At 41.7% G+C, this 23,473-nt stretch overlaps 1 long non-coding RNA gene across 1 annotated transcript; it reads left to right on the plus strand.

Moving 5' to 3' along the window:
- The first annotated feature begins 2,962 nt into the window (after positions 1–2,962).
- LOC149445569 (uncharacterized) lies at positions 2,963–21,817 on the plus strand. Its single transcript, XR_016306388.1, has 3 exons — positions 2,963–3,074; positions 12,946–12,991; positions 21,368–21,817. It is a non-coding gene; the product is annotated as an uncharacterized LOC149445569 (long non-coding RNA).
- The last annotated feature ends 1,656 nt before the right edge of the window (positions 21,818–23,473 follow it).

Below are 23,473 nucleotides of genomic sequence, written 5' to 3' on the forward strand. Positions count from 1 at the left end.
TCCTCAATCTCGTGCATCATCATTGTCACAGGCTGGGGGAAGAACAAGACCTGTAAGTGTTACTTAAAGTGATTCTAAAGGTTGTAATTTTTTTCTTTTTTACAAAATAACAAACATATTTTACTTACCTTCTCATAACAAACATATTTTACTTACCTTCTCCCAACAAACATATTTTACTTACCTTCTCATAACAAACATATTTTACTTACCTTCTCCCAACAAACATATTTTACTTACCTTCTCCTAAAAAACATATTTTACTTACCTTCTCATAACAAACATATTTTACTTACCTTCTCTCTGTAATGGTTTTGCACAGAGCAACCCCGATCCTCTTCTTTTTTGGGTTTCCCGCAAGTGGTCTTGGCTCCTCCCCCCTGCCGAGTGCCCCCAATAGCAAGCCTCTTGCTATGGAGGCACTTGAGCAGGCTCACTCCTGAGCTGCGGTCCTGTGGATGGACATTCACATAAAGAGCACGACTCACCCCCATCCACCTTCCTCTCCTTATTGTCTCACTGGCTGTGATTTGCAGCAGCAGGAGCCAATGACTCCCGCTGCTGTTTGAGCCTGTAAGGGACCGCCTGGCGACACCACTAGCACTCCACTAATCAGGCGTCCCCAGCGCACGGAGTCTAAGTCCCAGAGTACTTGTTCACCAGAGCCCCTGATGGTGGGGATGGACTTGGAGTACCCCGGGACCAGGTCGTGCTTACTGAGGGCACCCGTCAGTGGTAGGGGTGGTCGCCAGGGGCTCCCACGGGAGAGAGCCTGATATGAGGAGGTCTGGGAACCCCGCTGAGAGGAATGGATGGATGGATGGATGAGCAAGTGCAGAGTCAGGCAAGCCGGGTCGATAACGGGGAGGACAGCACGGTACAAGGCAGCGGGCAGAGAATAGTCGGGTCACACGCCAGGTCATCAACAGTAGGTCAAATCCAATAGGGGACATACGGAAGAGAGGTCAGGCAAAGCAAGGGTCTGGGCAGGAGAATTCAGCAGTGGTCAGGTACAATCCGGGTCAGCAACTTACAGGTTCAGGTTCAGATACAGGATACAGGATACAGGGCAAGGACAAGACCAGAAGGCACTGAATGACAGCTCAGGGCCGTTTAAATATCGCGCCCTGCGCTGCCATTGGTGCCCAGCGGGCGGCCGCGGCTCCTATTGCGCATGCGCGAACTCACGCGCCGCGGCCGGCCCGGACCTAGAGCCCGCGTCCCTGCACAGGGCGGCATACTGCGCCTGCGCCGGGACCATCGCGGCGGGGATCGAGGGGATCCCTGACAGAGCCAATGAGGAGAGATAGAACCAGGAGAGCCGTGGCTCTCATGCACATCGCTGGATCGAGGTGAGGCTCAAGAATTTGGGGGGGGGGGGCTTCAGGAGGGCTATGTGGCAGGGCTGTGTAAATCCCTACAGATCCTTCATTTGGTAAGAGAACTCCCTTATACATGTTGCATTTAGTTTGCCTGTAGTTCAGCTTTAGGTCAAACCGAAATGACATGAGATGTAAGGCCTAATTTTAACTTACAAAATGCACCTAGGGCCCATTCACACCAAGTGCAGTAGGACTGTGCTAGGAACCCTTGCTCTGCGCAGCCTTGAAGCAAGACGAGGCAAAATGCCTTTTTTCCTGTTAGGCTAATTCACACACCCACATTGTGGTGGTGTGCTCATAAAAAAATGACAGCCAACAGTAGGGCCACATTGCACCTAATAGAACCTAATGAGATTTCACTCTGTGATTAGTGCATCAGCACTGATGTTGTAATTCACACCAGCGGATGTGTTCTGGTGCAGCTGCTGGTGTGAATGGGCCCTAAAACTTTCAACTTTTAATTTCCCTGCCTTACCACGTTGTAGAATTTTCTGCAAAATGCTACTCTTTAAGAAGGTACAATTAATGTACAAATACAGTGCAGCGCTTAAATGAATGAAACAAAATGTATTCATTGTTGACGAAACGTGTAGGATGGAGCCACTCACACACGCAACCATGCATGTATGCCTGGCCTGCGGCCATTTTGGATGCTGGAAAGATCTGTTTCTAGTGCTTGTATACGCTGAGTTATGCCTTTTACCATATGAGTGCATTTTATATGTCAATAAATTTTGGATTTTTGTAGCTTTAAAAAGTGGAGAAATCTTTTATTACATGTTTAACGTCACGAGCTCTGGTCTCACAACTTCTTTGGTTGGAGCCATTATATATAGGGAGATCGGGTTGGGAGGGTTATCAATCTCTTCTTTGGGTGTCCAGATGATGATTCTTACCATCCATTTTCCTGGATGTCACCTATAAAAAGCGCAGATTGACCACTCTTAGCAGGGGGTCACATATCTTCCAGTAAGCCTTGCATGCAAGTGGTTAGTGTCACATTGGCTATCCTTGGAAGTCTTTCTATCTCACCACGACATTTGGGGACTGTTCTGCTTTGATCTCACCATTTGATACTTCACTAATGAACATTCTGAGATTAATTATCAATCATTTTTCACTATTATTTTTACATTGTACATGAATTTTGTTTCATTGATATAAGCACTGCACTTTATTTGTACACTATTTATGAGGTGCCTGGTATCAGGGTACGATGTCCAGCTGCTTTTCTTTTGGTGTTTATTTCTCTTAGCGCAGATTTGGGGTTGTATTTTAGGGTACAATTTTTGCTGATTGTGAATATATAATCCCCAGTTTGAAAAACCTCCTGCAAATTTACCTGTTTTTAAATTGCTGGTAAATTATTGTGCTTTATGAGAACATTGTGTTAAAGAATATCTACAAATAAATATATTGCATGTATTTTTGCTGCATTTGTATTTACAGATATGAAGACGCAAACGCCAAGCAGGCAAAGAAGGCGCCAGAGCTTAGATAAATAAATCAGCATATATCACTCTGGAATGCAGAGGCAGTTTATAATTGTGGAAATGTGGTGTTTGCATTAAGCATCAAAAGAAACTCCATGGAGTATCATAAATGTTAACATAGTGTGCTAATCAGTGTCATTTAACAGGCTGCAAGCTTTGAAGTCAGCTCGTCCAGGTGGGGGAAAATCTGTAAGCAGAGGTGGGTAATGAGAATATTGTAACTTGCTAAAAATATGATTTTCAGAGAAAAAAAAATGATGCAGTATCATTACTGGACTAAAAGAGGAACAGGGCTGAATTTTTTAAAAGGTTAACATTGGGGCTCTTATAAAAAAAAAAAAAGCCTAAGCAACAGGGATGTCCTACACCTACAGTAGGTTCCCCCTTGGCACAGAATATAGATAAAAATGTTGAGGCACACGTAGTACAAAACCAGAACTTGATTTTCAGCACTGGAGACTGCAGACACACAAGTTTTGAGATCTGCTTTAGATTGCTCTTCAGAGGACATTTGAGAAGCAGTGAGAAGGTGTAATATTGCCTCCTTACCCATTTGTTTTAACCCCTAAAATCCTGCAGCCCTCTAATTTGTGTGCATTGCACATATTTGCAGGGCAGAAAGAGTTGCGTTGGTATAATTTTTGCCGCTTGTGTATAATCCTATATGGCAGCCTTTGCAGCTTAGAGGTGCAGTTGGTGGGTTGTAAAAACGTGGCCTAACCGTGTGCTTTTACCACCCTCAATTCCCCCCAACCACAAGTGTAAACTAAGCTTTAAAGCTGTTCTCCAGGCAGGGGCGGACTGACAACTCATGGGGCCCCGAGTGATAGGGAATCATGGGTCCCCTGTGTCCTTGCCCAAACTCAAAAAAAGCCTATGAAAAAGGTACCAGGGGCATCTCATGGGGCCCCCTACTGACCCCGGGCCCTCGGGCAGTGCCTGAGTTTCCAAATGGTCAGTCCGCCCCTGACTCCAGGCAAATAGCTAAACATATAATAAATCCATATGCAGGAGCTGTTTTACATGCCAAAGGATTTGTAATTCTATCCATTCAGTCCTGGGATTTACACTGCTTTGCCACACATCACCCCCATCTGATACGTCAGGGGACCTGATTTTTTCTCTGCTGCAATTATGTAACGTTTACAGGTCTTTTCTCTCCCCCAGTCCATGGCAGTAAAGGAGGCACAGCAGCCTCTCTGCTCTCTTCTCCTGTCAGTATATACCTTGCACCGCAGTACAATCTATTGGCTTTTTGTTCTGATTCTTCCTCCCCCAGTCTATGCTCTGATGTACAGGAACATCCATAGGCTGATGTCAAGTCAAACTCAGGAACTTACACAGCTTGTATATAATTTATCAATGCAGAGTTGTATTATTTATTATCTATATGTTATATCTGCCTAAAGTTCAGCCTCCAAAGGCCAATGTCAATGGGCTTTGGGCAGCCAATGCAGTGAGCATTTGAGATGCTTCTGAGATCATTCACAATTCATTGCATGTGCATTTGACCTGCCTTTGACCTGCTTCTGACCTGCCTTTGACCTGTTTCAAGCTACTTTGCATTACCATAGATTTGTATGGAGAGAGCAGCAGTTCTGAAGCGAATTGACACTGGCCCTTACATAGTGCACGTTCTTGCTTTCCTGGTCCTAACCTGGTTTAGAATATTGTACATGTATAGCTGTATATTAGATAACTTTTCCAAATGATGATGTGCAAGGTGCCTAAAAATGATTGGTCTGTCCAATAAACACCAGTTAGACCCATTACACTCAGTGATCAACACTCTGGTAAGATGCGCCCCGTCTTCCTGTTTCTTGCCAGTCCAGTGTCATCACTGCAGCTTCTCCTTCTTCTGGTGGCAGCAGGGGGCAAGTATTCCTCCAGGACTAATCATTGTCATCTAATGATGCATGAGTGCTGCTCAGTCCTGGAGTACTGTGAGCCCAGTCTGCCTGATGACACACCCTAAGGGGCATGTAAACAACAGGCTGGGCTCACATGAAATGGGCAGAATAACAGTGTTGTACCTGGAAAGGTGAAAGAGGTAACAGGTAGTTTAAGAATTTACATCCACTTTAAAGAGGTAGTAAAATCCTTGAATAGAAAACAAAAAATGTGGGCCCCGATAGTGCACCGCATACTAGCACGTTATGACAGACTTACAGTAAAACAAAGCCCTCCATCTGCATTCTGTCGCAACTGTTGGTCCTTCTATCTTCACCCAGTCTTCTATCTTCACCCAGTCTTCTATCTTCACCCAGTCTTCTGGTGCTTCTATCTTCATCCAGTCTTCTGGTGCTTCTATCTTCATCCAGTCTTCTGGTGCTTCTATCTTCACCCAGTCTTCTATCTTCACCCAGTCTTCTGGTGGTTCTATCTTCACCCAGTCTTCTGGTGCTTCTATCTTCACCCAGTCTTCTGGTGCTTCTGTCTTCATCCAGTCTTCTATCTTCAGCCAGTCTTCTGGTGCTTCTATCCTCTTCCAGTCTTCTGGTGCTTCTATCTTCACCCAGTCTTCTGGTGCTTCTATCTTCACCCAGTCTTCTGGTGCTTCTATCTTCACCCACTCTTCTGGTGCTTCTATCTTCACCCACTCTTCTGGTGCTTCTATCTTCACCCAGTCTTCTGGTGCTTCTATCTTCATCCAGTCTTCTGGTGCTTCTATCTCACCCAGTCTTCTGGTGCTTCTATCTCACCCAGTCTTCTGGTGCTTCTATCTTCTTCCAGTCTTCTGGTGCTTCTATCTTCACCCAGTCTTCTGGTGCTTCTATCTCACCCAGTCTTCTGGTGCTTCTAACTCACCCAGTCTTCTGGTGCTTCTATCTTCACCCAGACTTCTGATGCTTCTATCTTCACCCAGTCTTCTGGTGCTTCTATCTTCACCCAGTCTTCCGGTGCTTCTATCTCACCCAGTTTTCTGGTGCTTCTATGTTCACCCAGTCTGCTGCTGCTTCTATCTTCATCCAGTCTTCTGGTGCTTCTATCCCACCCAGTCTTCTGGTGCTGTTATCTTCATCCAGTCTTCTGGTGCTTCTATCTCACCCAGTCTTCCTTCTGGGTTCACTCTCTTCGGCCCTTTGAATGACCAGGCTGCAATGGCATCACTACGCACATGCGCACGGGAGTCACAGTTGTGGCACATTGCTGTTACTGGATGACATTCTTGAGTGAGCTATCCATTTAGAGCAGAATGCGCATGCGCCAGTGACATCATCGGCCACTGAAATGTGAACATCTCCTAAACGGTACATGTTTGGCTGGTATTCATTGTACCTTCAAGTAAGCAATAGTATAGGATTTCCTGTAGGTACAAGTCAATAAAGCAGAGTTTGCTACCACTTTAATGCTTAATTCTGGGCTTTTGTCCCCTAGTCCTTCCCTGTTTGATACCCAGAAGCCCCCCCATCCTTTGCATGTATTGTTAGATTTTATACTTGTCTTTTCACGGATGCCTTTAAGGCAGTGGTGGGTGGTCCTCGATGCAGAGAGAGTCGCTGACATTATGATGTCAATGACAGTCTTTACATTGTAGGGTAGTCCCACGACACCCTGCACACACAGGAAGAGGGTTAAAATGCACTAGCCATCATTCTCATTGGAGGAATCGCCAAGTAGAGGTGGGTATAGCAGTCAGAGCAGCTTTTTTGTTCATAAAATCTCCCAGAGAGATCTTTTTCCAAACATTGGGTTTTAGTCTGAGTTCACACCTAGAAGTGTGACCAAACAAGTGTGCATTGTGTGTAGGGCAGCCTGTTTATTTCAATGGGCTGCCTGCGCACGAGAAACACAGAAAATAAGTCCCTGACCCTTTTCCAAAAACACATTGTGCCACTGCTTGACACGTATGTTAGCAGATGTGTGCCAATAACAATTCATAGCACTGTGCGTCCATCTGCTAAAGGTCAGTGCATTTCTGTGCGTGTATGTCGGGAAAGCATGTGATTTTGCCCGTGTTCCAATAGACAGTAGTATGAACCTAGCCTTAACGTAAACCCTAGCTGAATTATTATTACAGGTACTTATATAGTGCTGTCAATTTACACAACGCTTTACACTCACATTCATATACATACTAGAGCCAATTTAGACAGAAGCCAATTAACTTACCAGCACGTCTTTGGAAGGTGGAGGGAAATCCAAACAGGCACAGGGAGAACATTCAAACTCCAGGCAGGTGGTGCCATGGTTGGAATCAGGGGCGGACTGACCATTTGGAAACTCGGGCACTGCCCGAGGGCCCAGGGTCAGTAGGGGGCCCCATGAGATACCCCTGGTACCTTTTTCATAGGCTTTTTTGAGTTTGGGCAAGGACCCATGATCTCTTATTGCCCAGGGGCCCCATAAGTTGTCAGTCCGCCCCTGGTTGGAATTTGAACTAACAACTCTAGTGCTGCCTAGTGAAAGTTCTAACCACTTAGCCACTTGATGCCCCACAATTTACATTTAGGCCTCTTGCACACTGCAGCTTTAAAAATTTTCGTACAGTTTTTTTTTTTACCGAGGTAAAATGTAGTCCATTATCTACAGTGTGCCTTTGGATACAGGCGCATAAATAAGCACCGCGTATTCCGCAGTAAAAAAAACAAGAGAAAATCTGCATTTTTGGTCAGTAATTTACGCTGCCTGCGCACAAATATGTGCATATGCACATAAATATTAATCAATTTTTCCTAACAGTATATTGTGCGCCCAAATGCGCAAACAAGCATAAATATGCACATAAATACACACAAAAAAGTGTCTGAAATTACATTCAAAAGAAGCAGACGCTCAAACATCAGTACCGTGTGCAAGAGTCCTTATAATGCTCTTTGCACCGTGCATCTTAAACAATTAGCATTTGTTTCCATAAAATGTTTTTACCTTTTTTCATCCTTTGTTGCATCCTAGCGCTGCTGATAGCCCACAGCCTCTTTGCAGCCACATCCTGTGCATATGCACTCCAGTAATGGCTGCACAGCATTTCTCAGGGCAAGTTTCCTGATGGTGACAATAATGAACGATGCCTGTGTAGCTTCTCCCACTTGTCTTTATTATAAGACCATGTAACAAGTTGACTACGCTCAGCAGAAAGTGTCTGAACAATGCAGGATCAACAAAGTTGCAGATTTAAAAATATTGAAAATGACTTTTAAATGACATTAATTGGTTAAAGTTTATAGGAGATTATTGTAACTAGGTTATATACACTAAAGGTGGGAATACACGATCAGAAAATCAACCGATCGGTCATCCGAACACCAAGAGGCGTTCGTTTGTTGGTCGAAATCGTGACCCACATTAACCAATCTAAAAAAATCGTTCGTTGGGCAATACGTAGTATTGACGTCTTCCGTACAAGTGGAGGTGATGCGGTGTGTGTGTGACCTTGTAGCCACGCCCTTCCGGCCAGAACGAGCGATATACACAATTACCAGCAATGAGTATAATATCGTTTATTACATCACCTATATACATAAATAGTGATACATCAAATATAATGTGCAGAATTCTGGTTTCATCATCTCATTAGGCCAATCTACTTTTAACATTTGGATTTTTCGTTCGTGTTTACGAAGATTCCTTGGACATAAACATCCGGGTCATCTTCTGTTTCCACTCATGCGTGATAGCGCTTGATAGATTTTTTTTGTACGACCGGACCATCATACCACCGCATAGAAAATCGGTCATTCCTATGCGAAACAACAAAATATTTCACTGTTGTTCAACCTGATTTTTTCGTTCACAATATCGTTATCGGTTAAAACATCCTGCTGATCAACTAAGAGAAAATCATTCGATCAGTGGTTCCGCTAAATTTTTCAGATGATTTTCATATCGTGTGTACGGGGCATTAGGTATGTGGTGCTTGAAAAAATATCTGTAGGAGATCCACTGGGCAAATATGTATCTCCTGTGTGTCACTGCACCTGTAGGGAATTATAAAGCAACATATAGATAAGGTTCCTTTCATTGTAGCCAGAGACAGCTACATAATGTTGTGGGGGCCCCATTTACCGTATTTTTCGCTCCATAAGACGCACCTGACCATAAGACGCACCTAGGTTTTAGAGGCAGAAAACAGGAAAAAAAAATTCTGAACTAATGGACTGCAGACATAGTACAGGAGATGACCAGAGACTGCGGACATAGTACAGGAGATGATCAGAAAATGCGGACACAGTACAGGAGATGACCAGAGACTGCAGACAGTACAGGAGATGACCAGAGACTGCAGACAGTACAGGAGATGACCAGAGACTGCAGACATAGTACAGGAGATGACCAGAGACTGCCGACAAAGTACAGGAGATGACCAGAGACTGCAGACACAGTACAGGAGATGACCAGAGACTGCCGACATAGTACAGGAGATGACCAGAGACTGCCGACATAGTACAGGAGATGACCAGAGACTGCCGACATAGTACAGGAGACAACCAGAGACTGCGGACAGTACAGGAGATGACCAGAGACTGCAGACAGTACAGGAGATGACCAGAGACTGCAGACAGTACAGGGGATGACCGGAGACTGCTGACAGTACAGGGATGACCAGAGATTGAGGACATAGTACAGGAGATGACCAGAGACTGCAGACATAGTACAGGAGATTACCAGAGACTGCGGACATAGTACAGGAGATGGTCAGAGACTGCGGACATGGTACAGGAGATGACCAGAGACTGCGGACAGTACAGGAGATGACCAGAGACTGCGGACATGGTACAGGAGATGACCAGAGACTGCGGACAGTACAGCAGATGACCAGAGACTGCGGACAGTACAGGGATAACCAGAGACTGCGGACAGTACAGGAGATGACTGCTGACCTTTGGGGAGAGGGGGGGGGGGGGAGCGGGTACCTGAATTTCTTCCGTGGAGTTGTTCTTTGATCTTACCTGTTCCTCTAACCAGCCCCGTGCTGTCTTCCCGGCTTCTGTAGTGTGGGTGCCCAGTGCGCATGAGCGAGAAGCGCTGCGCTTTGTGATTGGTCTGGCCCGGTATTCTGACACGGCGGCGGTGGAAATACCGTACTGGCCGCTCCATATTCGCTTCATAAGACGGACTGATATTTTCCCCCCTTTTTTGGGGGGAAAAAAGTGCGTCTTATGGAGCGAAAAATACGGTATGTCTGTAAATACATGCACTTCAATTTAATAAAAAATAAAACAGATTTTAATTAGGTCCATCTGCTGGTCAGCAAAACTATAGCTCTATGCAGGGGCAGACTGACAACTCATGGGGCCCCCGAGCAATAGGGGATCATGGGGCCCCTGTGTCCTTGCTCAAACTCAAAAAAGCCTATGGAAAAGGTACCAGGGGCATCTCATGAGGCCCCCTACTGACCCCAGGCCCTCGGGCACTGCCCGAGTTTCCAAATAGTCAGTCCACCCCTGGCTCTATGTAAACATGAAAAGACATATCCTGTTCCATATCAGATTGGTGATGTCCCTTTAAATATAAATAGATATGTGTAGATGTGAAAGAACGATTTTCTGCCCATGCATGCTTATAGTCAGGCCTGCTTATGCATGATGATATCCTCGCTAATTGCAAATAACAGCAAATAATCCCTTATGCTTAGCATCTGATGGATTAAATCAGCATTTTTGTATACACCTGCTTGGCCTTCGCCGAGCTCCGGGGTTTGATCGGGGAAAAAAAAAAGCTTTAAAAGTCGACATTTTACTTCATGTGAAATTTACTTGTACTCCTGTTGGCTAAACATAATTATGTTATAAATAGAGTGGTTAGCTGTGCTATGCACTTCTCACTTGCCTTAGATTAGGCTCAGACAAACTGGAACTGTCGAAAATATTAGCCAATATTCTTCATTTCTAGGGACCAACCAAGTTGTGCAGATTTGTCCATGAAAATGTTTGTCGATGGAAACATTCCTGAATTTAAACACTGGTCAAGTTCACAATAAAATTCCTGGATTTTTTTATGTTGCCCATTCTTGTTTTTAAGGTCTCATATACATTTTTATATGCAATTAATGCAGCATTCAAATGAACTCTAAAAAAGTCAATTGTTTTCTATGGTGCTGCATTCATTGCCTTTAGGGTTCATGTACACTGCAGCTGATAAACTCACGTTTAGGAGCTGTTCAGCGTTTTTTTCAGCAGCCCCTGAACTCCCCCTAATGTTTTCCTATGTGTCCATGTACACATCTTCATTTACAGTCGTTAACAGGCATTTGAGTTTACAGTTGTTTTTTTGAATGCAGAAAACTTACGTTCAGCAGTTGATTTTATCAGCGTTTCAAACGCAAAATGCTAAATGCGGAAAATCTTGTTTATAAGCTTTTGCGTCTGAAAATTTTTTTTAACTCCTCCAGTTCCTGATGCTGTCCAGAGCCTTTTTTCATCATGAAAAATGCATGCAAAGCGTTTTCAAGGTAATCAGATGGACAAAACACTGAAAACAGGATGTTCCTACCAAGCTTGGTACACATTGTAATGACCAATTCACACCTCAGACCTCCCCCACCCTTGGAAACAAAAGATATGTTAATGACCATTCACACCTCAAATTCCTCATGAAGACCCCCTGCCAGGTGACCTTAATGACTTCTTCCACCAGACACCTTTCCCACCCTTGGAAACAAAAGAAATGTTAATGAGCAACTCACATCTAAGCTAATGTCAACACATACTGCTGTCTCTGCTTCTACTCTCTATATTTCTCTGAAACAGTCTGAAATAGTTAATAATTTACCACTTTTCAGTGCATTCTGGGCATTTGGGAGGTTCTCCTGTGCTTATCTTTAAAAATGCCTTTAAACGCACAGAAACGCATTATGGAAACGCTGCTAAACAGACATTTTTTAACCTACGTTTTTCAGCAGTCAGTTTCCATCGTTCAGAAGTGTCCCGTATACATGGGGCCTAAGTGTCCATTTACACCAGTGGGCATGCATTATGCTCTGTGTAACTTTCTGTAGGGGCAGTGCAATGCATTATAACACATTGCACTGTTTACTTTTTTTTTCCTTTTTAAACTTTATTAAAATCTCAGAAAATGACACTATATTCAACTCTTGCAACATACTGCTGTACCTTCTAACGGGTTGTTGTGTGCTCTGTAGAATTGCAGATATGCTGCATTTTTATCCAACACACACCAATTCTTTTGTATAGCTTAAACAGGACACATAGAAAACACTTGTTTTCTATGTGCCAATGTGTTAAGTTTGCATTCATGAATGCTGATCATCTTACTAGGTGTAAACAAGTCCCCAGTGATCTGAGTTTATACTTTTTTTTTTCAATTTAAATGTTCCTTGCTGTACTATGCTGCTGTTAAACATAGATATAAAAATAAGAAAAGTGTAATATGCTAACCATTTACAAAATAACCTATCATTATAGTTGTGCAAAATTAGTGCAAAAGTGACGTGCATAGTAAATAAATAAAAATGTGAAAAGTTCTATATTTTATTTATTTTTTATGCACGTGTCACTTTTGCACTAATTTTGCATGATTATATTGATAGATAATTTTGTAAATGGTTAGCGCATTAAACTGTGTTTACATTTTTACAGTATTTCTGTATCTGTTTGTGGGTATTGTGTGTACTGCTCAGGGGTGGACTGACCATTTGGAAACTCGGGCACTGCCCGAGGGCCCGGGGTCAGTAGGGGGCCCCATGAGATGCCCCGGTACCTTTTTCATAGGCTTTTTTGAGTTTGGACAAGGACACGGGGGCCCCATGATCCCCTATTGCCCGGAGGCCCCATGAGTTGTCAGTCCGCCCCTGGTACTGCTGCCTGTTATAATTTTAGTTTTTATTTAAGGTACCTCACATTTATAGGTAGAGTTGATCCAGAGAATATCCGATTGCCTCTCGGGGGATCAGGAAGGAATTTGTTTCCCTGCAGGAGCAAATTGGATCATGCTTTGCTGGATTTTTTGCCTTCCTCTGTATCAACTGTGGGTATAGGATTATAACTTTTTTTTTTTTTTTTAATGGTTGAACTGTATGGACTTTTGTCTTTTTTCAGCCAGACTAACTATGTAAGACCTTGTGCCTAGTATGGAGATCATTGCTTTTTTTCTTTTTTTCCTAAACATAGACACGGAAGCCACCATCACTGTCATCAATGCCTCTCCTTCTGCAAGGTAAACTCAAAAATTCACATTCCTTCATCACCTTTCTGCTCCATTGGAGCACAAGATCTGTTCCTCTTATGACGTGGGGGATTTGGGTATGAGGGAGTATGTATCTCCATGTTACAGTGCTCTAATTTAGCAGCCAATAGCTAGTCTTGAACACTTTTGCCTGAAGGAGATTGATGTAATTGATGTCAGTTATCCATGCAATCTCCACATCAGGTACTGGTGAACTGCCCTCATCCTAACATGCAATGCTCAAGGCCTGGGACCCAGTAGACATGATCCTTTCAGTAGCAGGGGTGGGGGACACTGATGTCAGTTACCCTGGCAAACTCCAGCAGATACTGGTGAACATACACATCCACTGCCCTCATCCTAAGGCTACTTTCAAACTGAGGAGTTTTTCAAGCATTTTTGCGTTAAAAAAAGCACCTGAAAAGCTCAAGAAAACTGCTTCCCTATGTACAGTGGGGATCGAAAGTTTGGGCACCCCAGCTAAACATTTGTATTAATGTGCATAAAGAAGCCAAGGAAAGATGGAAAAATCTCCAAAAGGCATCAAATTACAGATTAGACATTCTTATAATATGTCAACAAAAGTTAGATTTTATTTCCATCATTTACACTTTCAAAATTACAGAAAACAAAAAAATGGCATCTGCAAAAGTTTGGGCCCCCTGCAGAATTTATAGCATGCACTGCCCCCTTTGCCAAGCTGAGACCTGCCAGTGTCATGGATTGTTCTCAATCATCGTCTGGGAAGACCAGATGATGTCAATCTCAAAGGTTTTAAATGCCCAGACTCATCTGACCTTGCCCCAACAATCAGCACCATGGGTTCTTCTAAGCAGTTGTCTAGAAAACTGAAACTGAAAATAGTTGACGCTCACAAAGCTGGAGAAGGCTATAAGAAGATAGCAAAGTGTTTTCAGATGTCAATATCCTCTGTTCGGAATGTAATTAAGAAATGGCAGTCATCAGAAACAGCGGAAGTTAAAGCAAGATCTGGAAGACCAAGAAAAATATCAGACAGAACAGCTCGCAGGATTGTGAGAAAAACAATTCAAAACCCACGTTTGACTGCACGATCCCTCCAGAAAGATCTGGCAGACACTGGAGTTGTGGTACACTATTCCACTATAAAGAGATACTTGTACAAATATGGTCTTCATGGAAGAGTCATCAGAAGAAAACCTCTTCTACGTCCTCACCACAAAAATCATCGTTTGAACTTTGCAAATGAACATATAGACAAGCCTGATGCATTTTGGAAACAAGTTCTGTGAACCGATGAGGTTAAAATTGAACTTTTTGGCCGGAATGAGCAAAGGTACGTTTGGAGAAGAAGGGGCACAGAATTTAATGAAAAGAACCTCTGTCCAACTGTTAAGCATGGGGTTGGATCAATCATGCTTTGGGGTTGTGTTGCAGCCAGTGGCACAGGGAACATCTCACGAGTAGAAGGAAAAATGGATTCAATAAAATTTCAGCAAATTTTGGATGGTAACTTGATGCCATCTGTGAAAAAGCTGAAGTTAAAGAGAGGATGGCTTCTACAAATGGATAATGATCCTAAACACACCTCGAAATCCACGGGGGATTACATCAAGAGGCGTAAACTGAAGGTTTTGCCATGGCCTTCACAATCTCCTGACCTCAACATCATTGAAAATCTATGGATAGACCTTAAAAGAGCAGTGTGTGACAGACAGCCCAGAAATCTCAAAGAACTGGAAGACTTTTGTAAGGAAGAATGGGCAAAGATACCTCAAACAAGAATTGAAAGACTCTTGGCTGGCTACAAAAAGCGTTTACAAGCTGTGATACTTGCCAAAGGGGGCAGTGCATGCTATAAATTCTGCAGGGTGCCCAAACTTTTGCAGACGCCATTTTTTTGTTTTCTGTTATTTTGAAAGTGTAAATGATGGAAATAAAATCTAACTTTTGTTGACATATTATAAGAATGTCTAATCTGTAATTTGATGCCTTTTGGAGATTTTTCCATCTTTCCTTGGCTTCTTTATGCACATTAATACAAATTTTTAGCTGGGGTGCCCAAACTTTCGATCCCCACTGTATGTGAATGTATATCTCTGTATGATTTCACACTGAGGTGTTGCACTTGTGGTGCGGCGTAAAAACTCATTTTTGGGGCATGTTTGGGGAGTTAAAAAAAAAAGCCCCAAAAACGCCTCTTCCCATTGAAATAAATGGAAAATGTCTGAAAAACGCCTCTGAGAAGCATTTTTGGTGCAGTTTTAAGTCATGTGTCCTTTAAAAAAAATGCGGCAAAGGATTCAATACATTTCTGTGCCTTATATTTCCCGATTCGACACTCTTCTCTCCTTGTTTTCACCTACTTCTTTTTCTTACTTTTTACTGTCCCCATTTTTTTCCTGAGTTTTCTGGGGCTAGGTGAGCCTATTTTTGCTAAAACAAAAACAACTTGCTCCACAAGAACTGTGTGAAAAATTTGAAAGTGAATGCTGTTGTGCCTTGATAAGAATCAAAAAGATTGATAAAAATCAAAAAATCAGTGAAACAATAAAACAGCGCAAAACATGAAATGAATCAAAAATAATTATACACAAATCATAATAAATGCTGTAGTTATAAAATAAATGTCCAAAACCACCAAAATGAAAAAAATATAAAATTTGTGTCCAAATACAAAAAGTGATGAAACCAAAAACAAAGAAAGTCCCCTTTAAACATGCAAATAGTGCTCCAAAAAAATTTAGGATAAGTGTAATACAAAGAAACGTCTCCACGGATCCACACCTTCCTGTGAATACTGATGTATTCCGCACTCACCAGAGATAAGAATAAAGTGCACTTTATGGATACAATATTCTGCTCCAATTCTCAGGGAAAATTTCCTCTCCGTAGCCTCCTCCATATACAAGAGCTTCCTTATATCCAACATCAAAAAGGGATTTCCCCTCATAACGATGTATATAGGAAGACAAAGGAGAACCAATAGTGCAATATTGCAAAGACTTTTAATTGAATAAATAGCGCTCAATCTACTCACATTATAACTTAAAATTAATCGCCAATTGACAAAATCCTCCAAAACAGACTTCCTAGCGTAAAATGGATTCCAGAAAGTAAACCAAACTGGCAGCATCGGATATGACATCACACGCTCAGCATAGGAAACCGGAAGTACGTTTGACTGATGCGTTTCACCCCTCCTCCAGGGTGTTATCAAAGAGCCTATTGTTGGCTCGTTCTACAACTTCTGTCATGTTTTCCTTAATGTTCATTCTGTGTGATTCATGAAGCTACAACCAATGACCAGGAGCGGACTGACAACTCATGGGGCCCCCGGCAATAGGGGATCACGGAGCCCCTGTGTCCTTGCCCAAACTCAAAAAAACCTATGAAAAAGGTACCAGGGGCATCTCATAGGGCCCCCTACTGACCCCGGGCCCTCGGGCAGTGCCCAAGTTTCCAAATGGTCAGTCTGCCCCTGCCAATGACTCTCATGTATCTGGTGGAGTCAATGCTGGGTAGTTTCTATTTGACCTAACCAGGTAATTTCGCACAGATCTTCTGTTTTCCTAAGATATGTCTGTTTGTTAAAACAGATGTTCTTATGTGTTAGTTGACATTTTGTGCTATAACATGACATTTGTCTTTGGCACTATTTGTAACTTGAAACATTTTCAATAAAAACGATTGGAAAATAAAAAACGCGGCAAAAACACTTTAAAAATGTAGCAAAGATGCGGTAAAACGACCTATGCGTTTTTGCGGTGGATCAGTGTGAAAGTAGCCTAACATGCAATGTTCAAGAAAGATCCATTATCTCCTGCGCTCAAGGACTCAGATCAAACAGGCGTTAGTGACAAGCAGCGTGTTGTGTATTCATCCGCTGGTGATCAGAGGTTGTGCAGCTCTATCATGAAGCTGGGGAAGCTTAATAAAACTGTAGAGGAAGATGAAAGAAAGAGCGCACAAACCTTGCGCATTACCTCAATAAATAGTGACTAATTTTATTAATAAGGAAATATAAAATGATTGTATAACAGGCATAAGTAACCATAATCCAAACAGGGTTACAGGTAAATCAAAAAGGGGGGGTATGAAGGCTAACGCGTTTCGAAGGGTGCTCCCTTCTTCATCAGAGCTGGGTTTGGCAGATAGAAACTTCAGTATGGCAGAGTTCCCATGGCAAGGAGATATTCAGCCACTGAGTGTCAGTATTACAGCAGTTCAGCCTGTTTAGTCCAACAAACACCCTTCGAAACGCGTTAGCCTTCATACCCCCCCTTTTTTATTTACCTGTAACCTTGTTTGGATTATGGTTACTTATGCCTGTTATACAATCATTTTGTGAGTATATTTCCTTATTAATAAAATTAGTCACTATTTATTGAGGTAATGCGCAAGGTTTGTGCGCTCTTTCTTTCATCTTCCTCTACAATGCAATGTTCAAGGCCTGAGACCCAGTAGACACGATCCTTCAAGTAGTAGGGGTAGGGGACAGTGATGTCAGTTACTCGAGTAAGCTCCGGCAGATACTGGTGAACATGCACATCCCCTGCCTTCATCCTAACATGCAATGTTCAAGGCCTGGGAACCAGTAGACACAATCCTTCCAATAGTAGGGGCGGGGGACAGTAATGTCAGTTACCCAGGTAAGCTCCGGCAGATACTGGTGAACATACACATCCACTGCCCTCATCCTAATCATCCTAAAATGCAATGTTCAAGGCCTGGGAACCAGTAGACACGATCCTTCCAATAGTAGGGGCGGGGGACAGTGATGTCAGTTACTTAGGTAAGCTCCAGCAGATATGGTGAACATGCACATCCACTGCTCTGATCCTAACATGCAATGTTTAAGGCCTGGAACCCAGTAGACACGATCCTTCAAGTAGTAGGGGCAGGGGACAGTGATGTCAGTTACCCAAGTAAGCTCCAGAAGATACTGGTGAACATGCAGAGCCATTACCCTCAACTTAACATGCAATGTTTAGGGCCTGGGACCCAGCAGACACAATCCTATTGGTAGTAGGGGTGGGGGACATGCAAATAATAATATTCAATCAGCAACTATCAGAAAGTCCCTATTTGCAAATCAGCTTCCATCCTGCAGCACTGGATGTTAGAATGTAAAGGTAAGTGCTACCCCTGATCAATTTAGAACCTTTTCCCCTTCTATAGACTCCCTTTAAAGTAGAACTCTAGCCTACAAAATTAAATACACATATATGAACAATTTTTTTCTTTCTAAAATATCTGCATTTCTGTTCAGTCACTTTCGAGATTCACACACATTAGATAGTAATGCTGCTGTAACATTACAGCTTTCTCTATCACCTTTATGTATCCTGTATACTATGAATGGGCATTACCACATTCCTGAGGCTGCTTCTCTTATGTTTCCATCTCCCAGTGCCTGAAAACATGATAGACTGGCAGCTTTGCACAAGGCAATAGAACTTGGTTGTCTCGCAAGGCCAACACAGGGAATTGTGGGAGTATAATATAAACACAGGCAGTCAGCAGAATTTTAAAATACATTTAATAACTTTTTAATGAAAACATAACTGGGCTAAAGGTGTTTTTTATATTTGGCTAAAGTTCTGATTCAATGAATGCAGTTGCAAGAAAACATAAACATGAATGCACAGACATAACTATAATATATGTGTGTGGTAATCAGCTTTTAGGGGAAGAAAAACCCATCTTAACAACCTTTGTGTATCTGAGCCCAAGATTGTATTTTGAAAGATCATTTCAGATCAGGGATAATCTACTGGTAACTGATTTATCTTCTGGGTGGTTGCTGGTGGGTCCCTTTACTCAGGCATCTAATATCTCCTGGAATTCAGCTCTACCTACCTAACACCGGTCTAAGGCATAAGATAACACTGTTTAGGGATACTATGATTAGCACAGTTTTGCGTGACCTGGAAAATCTTCCCCACTTAAAACTATGCTCTGACCAGAGACCCATTCCTAATAAATTTTACCCCACTCCCTCTAGCTAATACTCCCCAAAAAAAGAAATCTTAGCCTGAATCATTGGTCATGTGACATGCCATGCCCTATGTTTTCTTTCTTCTGCACTGTAGAGGGGGGTCCTTCTTTGGGTACCCATCTTGCTGCCTTGTGACATTGATGCTTCCATAAGTGGGGCCCTCACAGGCCTCAGAAGACTGCAGTGGGTTGATGATGTTACGATAAAGGGCAGCAATAAGACTGGTTGGTAGCACACTCAAACTGCAACTTTGGATGATCAGTCTTTGCTTCTACAAGAGTTGAGGTGTGAAAGTGGCCTCAGGTAAGTAAAATAAATTCTGCAAATCAGTAAAGTCAGAGAAAAGTAATGTATGGAGAGGAAAAACACTGCAAGTAAGCAGTTAAAATACTTGATTTTTCTATGCAATTTTTAAAGTTGGTAACAGGGTTGTTTTAAGAGTTCAACGTTGCTGTAAAAGCAGAAGTTCACCTGAAAAGGTAAGTTCTGCTCATCACCCCAAAATGTTGAAAATTTCAAGAGGTAGGAATACTTTTTCAAGGCACTGTATGTGTATGTATGAGTTTTAGTTATGGACCTTAGATTGTATGCTTCTTGAGGGCAAGGGTTGAAGTGATAGTACGATATATACAGTGTTCAAAATAATAGCAGTCAGACATCACTAACCTGATCAATCAATGTTTTTGGTAGAAATGATATTTCTACATGGCAAATAATTTACTAGCAGGTGTAGTAGAGTAATAGAAATCCAACAGACCCAACAGTCATGACATGCATGCTGCTGATTCTGTATAATTGAATCACTAATTGAAAGGGGCATGTTCAAAATAATAGCAGTGTGGAGTTCTATTAGTGAGGTCATTCATTCTTTGAAAAACAGGTGGCAATTATTGCCCTTATTTAAGGAAGGAAGGCAGCAAATGTTGTACATGCTGGTTACAGTGCATTTCTCTCTGAAATTCTAAGGAAAATGGGTCGTTCCAGACATTGTTCAGAAGAACAGCGTACCTTGATTAAAAAGTTGATTGGAGAGGGGAAAACATATAAAGAAGTACAGAAAATGATAGGCTGCTCAGCTAAAATAATCGGAAATGCTTTAAAATGGCAACCAAAACTTGAGAAATGTGGAAGAAAGCAAAAAACTACCATTCACATGGATAGAAGGATAGCCAAAATGGCAAGGACTCAGCCAACAATCAGCTCCAGGAAGATCAAAGAAGATCTAAAGTTCCCTGTGAGTACTGTGAGTAGTGAGAAGACGCCTATGTGAAGCCAAGCTATCTGCAAGAAGCCCCCGCAAAGTCCCACTGCTGAAAAAAAGACATGTGCTGAAGAGGTTACAATTTGCCAAAGAGCACATTGACTGGCCTAAAGAGAAATGGCGCAACATTTTGTGGACTGATGAAAGTAAGATTATTCTTTTTGGGTCTAGTGGGCGGAGACAGTTTGTCAGACGACCCCCAAACACTGAATTCAAGCCACAGTACACTGTGAAGATAGTGAAGCATGGTGGTGCAAGCATCATGATATGGGGATGTTTCTCATACTATGGTGTTGGGCCTATTTATCGCATACCAGGGATCATGGATCAGTTTGAATACATCAGAATACTTGAAGAGGTCATGCTGCCTTATGCTGAAGAGGAAATGCCCTTGAAATGGGTGTTCCAACAAGACAACGACCCCAAACACACCAGTAACCGTGCAACATCTTGGTTCCAGACCAACAAGATTGACGTTATGGAGTGGACAGCCCAATCCCCGGATCTTAATCCAATAGAAAACTTGTGGGGTGACATCAAAAATGCAGTTTCTGAGGCAAATCCAAGAAATAGAGAAGAACTGTGGAATGTGGTCCAATCATCCTGGGCTGGAATACCTGATCACAGGGGCCAGAAGTTGGGTGACTCCATACAACACAGATGTACAGCAGTTCTCAGAAACAGTGCGACTACAACCAAATATTCATTAAGTGATTCAAAGGAAAGCAAAATCTTCAAACATTTTTCAGTTTATATAGTGAATGTTTGAGTTTGTAAAGAAGAATACAAACACTGCTATTTTTTTGAACAGTCTAATATTCACTTTTCTTCAATTTTTTTTAGAGGAAAAACACAAATTTGATATATTTTTCTTCATGTTTTGATTTGGGATAGAATGTGTCGTGTTCCCAATGCATTTGTGTGTATGGAAATAAAAGCTATTAGAAGGATTTTGAGCTTTATTCACTTTTTTCAACACACTGCTATTATTTTGAACACAACTATATAGCGTAAATTAATAGCTCCACCTGAGTATAAATAAAATCACAGAGAACACTACAGGAAATAATCTAAAGACACCCTGATAAAACACTTTTATTCATAAATAAAAATGTTTCTTTTCCAGGAAATTTCATCTAAGTGACTATATAGGCAAAACCGAGAGTTTGTGCTTAGTCGATGGCAAAAAGAGAGACATCACCAAAATCACTCCGTCATGCTTAACTGCTGACCTCCTTCAGAAAATACTAGTTCCCTGGAAAAATTAATGATTCTGTACTTTGAGTTACTGACCCAGGACAAGTCCAGCCTTCACTTGCTACATGCTTCCTGCAAATAAGTGACTCAGAACTGAAGCCGGCAAGTAGATTTTCAAGAAAGAAGTCAACAGTGACATGCTCTAATAATTCTCTTATGACCAGATTCTTTTAATGTGCAACTTCTCTTCCCTGCTTTGTTGGATGTTGTAAGGTGGGTTAATGAAATATCCCATTTTTGTAGATAGCTGGTATTATTTCACTTGTTAAAGTCGATGTGAACCTCAACTAAAATAAATTTTGATTTATAAAGCACTGTATATTATAGATGATGTTAATTTATTTTAATAAAATAATCATTTTAACCTTTTTTTTCATCCTTTATTGTATCTTGATGTTGCAAATCTTCTTCAGCCTCTTCGCAGCCACTTCCTGTAGACATGCACTCTAGTAATGGTTGCATGACATTTTTTGGGGTGAGTTTCTTGATGTTGACAACAGTGGATCACGTTTGTGTGATGTTTGTTGAAATGGCCATTTATAATGTATTGTGACAGGGTGACAATGAGGAGAACAGTTAGGAAACAGGGTCAAAGCTTTGTCACTCTATAACAGGAACAGGTATTATTCTAATTAAAGCTACAGATTTAAAAATGTTGAAAATTATTTTTTAAAATGACATGAACACTTTAAAACTTCTGTGAGAATTTAGAGATTGAGATTACATCTACTTTGAAGTGTATATTACCCTTTCAATACTACATACTGTATATGCATGTGCAGATCTGTGCTGCTGTGGTCACTTTACATTCTTGGTCTTGCTGCTTGGAGATACAGGACAAATGGCGTGCTTGTACTCCTGTAGTCAGGTTTGCCGCCGCACCCCTCACCTGCCCTGATCTTTAGACTGACAGTGGGTCTGATCAGAATAAAAAATGGAAAAAAGGCATAAAACTTTTTTTTTTTTAATATTGAATGTAGTTAAACATAAGTATTTGGCAGTATTACAGTGTGTATTTTAAGAGTGTCTTCACAAAAAAGTTTAATCCACTATGAATTCCTCCTGGAGATAAGTGTTATGCTGACCAGTTGAGAAGGAAATCATTTGTGTTTGTTTCTGTCGTACAATACACACATTATGATCCTGGATCCATTGCAGCTACAAGCTCTATTTGAGATCGAACAGTGACACCTGCAGTTTCAGTAAATTACTGGCTGTAGACAAGGAAAACGTCTTCACGAAAAACAAAGCCAGATCCATTCTATATTATTACCTGCAAAAAAAAAATTCTGAACTTTCATTTGACACCAAGGTCAAGTTCAAGGATTATGTTTGGGACCTTTGTTTTGGCAGTGACACGTGAACATGGTCATAATAGATTGCTATTGTACACACAGCCCTTTTATAGAACACTTAGGTTGTTTGTAGGTAGTCACATAGCACTGCATAGCACTTTTTCTATTGTATCTTTTTCACATAGCATTACACACTGGTCTAGTTCCCCTTGTCAGCTTTCAGTTCTTTTACATTTATGGAATACAGTTTGTGCTAAAAACACATTTAGATACATTAGGAGAGGTAACAGAAATCAGCATTTTGGTAAATACTTTGCAGTAACTCTTAGATTTACCTTCTCTGGAATTTTCTGTTCCAGTTGTCAACTTTCCTGATGATTGGTGTGGTTACTTTCTGCATGGAAATGTTTAAAAGTCTGACATTTCTGATAACAAAAGTTTTAGTGCATGTGTTATATCAACACACTGAACATACCTGAAAAAGTAAGTTGTCACATGGCAACAATTGATATTTACTAACGCCTAAATGTAATCTATCTGTTATTTTCTCTTTCTTTCTTTCTTTCTTTCTTTCTTTCTTTCTTTCTTTTCTCTCCTTCCTTTCTTTCTCTCTTTTTTTCCATTCCTTCCTCTCTCACATTCTTTCCTTTCTCTCTCTTTCCTTCCTTCCTTTCTCTCTT

This window comes from Staurois parvus, unplaced genomic scaffold (genome assembly GCF_062004578.1).
Source record: "Staurois parvus isolate SC_StPar_1 unplaced genomic scaffold, SC_StPar_1.0 ptg000718l, whole genome shotgun sequence".
Lineage (NCBI taxonomy): Eukaryota > Metazoa > Chordata > Amphibia > Anura > Ranidae > Staurois > Staurois parvus.